The sequence below is a fragment of the Grammomys surdaster genome, unplaced genomic scaffold, assembly GCF_004785775.1.
Source record: "Grammomys surdaster isolate TR1022 unplaced genomic scaffold, NIH_TR_1.0 103524, whole genome shotgun sequence".
Taxonomy (NCBI): Eukaryota; Metazoa; Chordata; class Mammalia; order Rodentia; family Muridae; genus Grammomys; species Grammomys surdaster.
Genome location: NW_021609207.1, coordinates 1 through 2,399, shown reverse-complemented (window position 1 = coordinate 2,399; position 2,399 = coordinate 1). Strand labels below are relative to the sequence as shown.

Here is a 2,399-nt window from a genome sequence, read left to right as displayed (position 1 = left end):
ACAGTGTTGTTGGGGCATGAGACTGATCACATTGGGCACTGATGTGTGAGTATGATGTGCTCTGTGGGCATCACTTAATTCAGTAGGGATACTACTCATTATGCCTTGCATTTGATCTCATAATAAGAGTCTGAAGGTGGAGATGGAAAGCCACAACTGTACTTACCTTGAAAAGATCAACATTCTCGCTCTGTGTGGGATGTCCATTACTGAAAGATGAAGCTGAGTTTCCTTGGAATACTGTTCTCACTTCTTCCCCTCCTGCCTCAATACTTACTCAGAAGTTTGTTGTCTAGCATGGCTTGAGCAGATGTGGAAAAGATGAAGGCAGAGGTAGAGAGAGATGTTTGGACATTTCTTTGCAGAATCTCTTTTAGTGCCATCACAATCTCTGGTGGTGGGGCAGAGGCTTCAATCTCAGGGTAAGACACAGAGCCATAGGCCTGAAGGCACTGTCTTTAGTTCTCCAGCTATCAGAGAGCCCAAGCTGATGTGCTTATAGTAATAGACTTGGCTACCCTCCTGGTATGAATGTAGCAGACTGTATCCTTGATTAACACCACAGATAGTTAGCTGGACAAAGATGGAAGACCGTGTAGAATAGAAAGGAACAATGCCATTGGGATCTAAACTTTTATCACAGTGGACTGTCATAGATAAGGATATTTTGGTGTCCTGGTAAGTGATGTCACATTGAACTCTTAGAATATAGCTGCCCTCCTGTCTGTACTTCTTTTGGTATCCCACTCAAGAATACCTGGACAGGAGAGTGTGGAGTTGGAGACATGGCTCTGGTCAGTCAGCACTGTCAGCATAGTTGTGCTAGCATGTGGTTTAAGGTAAGCATTGCTCATCAGTGGCTGGAGGGAAGGGCTGGATGCTGATGGCAGGAGGCATGCTGAACTCACAGCTGGGATGGAGACACTGGAGTAGTTGAACACCATACCTGACATGTGGAGTTATTCAGCACAGGCAGAGAGGGCTGTAGAGTACTTTTTGTCCCTAAGAAAGGTGTGCTTTGGAAATTTTCTGTAGAAAGGAGGAGAACAGTAGGAAAATGAGATGAATGCTTTCTAGTGTCATACAGGAAGCAGTGCTATCTCCAGTTTCTTCTGTCTGGGAGAGTGAGTCGAAGACCAGTGTTCCCACAAAGGTTTCAATTGTAAGGGTTCAGACTAATTCTTGGTACTAGACAGGTTGACACTCACTTGATACCTGTTCTTCCTGTGTGCACAATCAATTCCAAGTTGACTTGGTAACCTTCGTGCTAATCTAAGCACAGTCCATTTTCACCTGCTTTGTCTTGCCCTCATACCTGCTGTGATATGACCTCATATCTGGGTCCTATAACAGAAGTGTTCAGAGGTAGGAGAGACTAAGACAACTTCTCATGCCCCTGCCTTGGCCCTGTTCTGTGCATTTCTTACTTTATGTAAAAAACAAACAAAGAAAAAAAGATGGCCTTGGTTGCCTCTGTCTCTAGAATGGTGGTATCATAGATGTCTGCCAATACCACCAGGCTTAATTTTACTCTGAGCCTTAAAAAATTAATGAATCAGGGATTTGATATATGAGTACTATATCTGCTCAATTATCTTTCCCCCTTCTACGTCCTCTTGTGCCCCTACCACACTCCTTCTATAATTCATTACCTCTTGTCATTTAAGTAAACCTATTAGACACATATGTGTATATGACTTTCTAAATATAATATGCTGATAATATTTCAGGGTACTTTTGTGTGCTTAGGGCTGGCACATTGATATTTGCTAACATATTAGAAATTCAACCCTGAATAAGACTAATTCTTCTTCTATTACTCTTACTTGCCTATAGTTCTTTTAGAGGGGAAACACTGTGAGAATTCCCTGTACTATGTAAGTGTTTAACAGAGGACAAGTGATTGGGATGACATGTCCATCTGATATTATCCAACAAAACCAATGTACACAAGACTTATGGAAATCTTCACAGGATGTGATAGATTGTCGGAACCAGAGAGCAGAGTGGGGTTGTGTCCTCTATATAACAGGGAGCCAGCACCCAGACAAACAACAACAGTGTGGCTGCCTAGATAAGACTTGGGAAATGCCTTGATTCTTTTGATTTGAAATCTGTGGTTCTCTGCAATATTTGGTCTTAAATTATCTCGATGTTCCTTTAGGATAATCTCTGAGTTTTGAAGTCTTTGATATCTCTGCTTTCTATCCCCTCATCTTTATACTTTGGACTTTTCCCCTCTCTCCAGATTCCTGTGGTTCTGTCTTTCATATTCCAACCACATGATATCTTTCACTACATTAACTGCCTTCACAGAGTCCAGTCCCCTCTTAAATTCTCCCACATTCTCTTTTTTTTACCAAAGATAGACTGAGTTCTGTAAAACATGACAATCACTC

At 41.9% G+C, this 2,399-nt stretch overlaps 1 pseudogene; it reads right to left on the bottom strand.

Moving 5' to 3' along the window:
* The window catches only part of LOC114635404, a 3,897-nt pseudogene extending 2,868 nt beyond the window's left edge, over window positions 1–1,029 (bottom strand).
* Window positions 1,030–2,399: the final 1,370 nt, after the last annotated feature.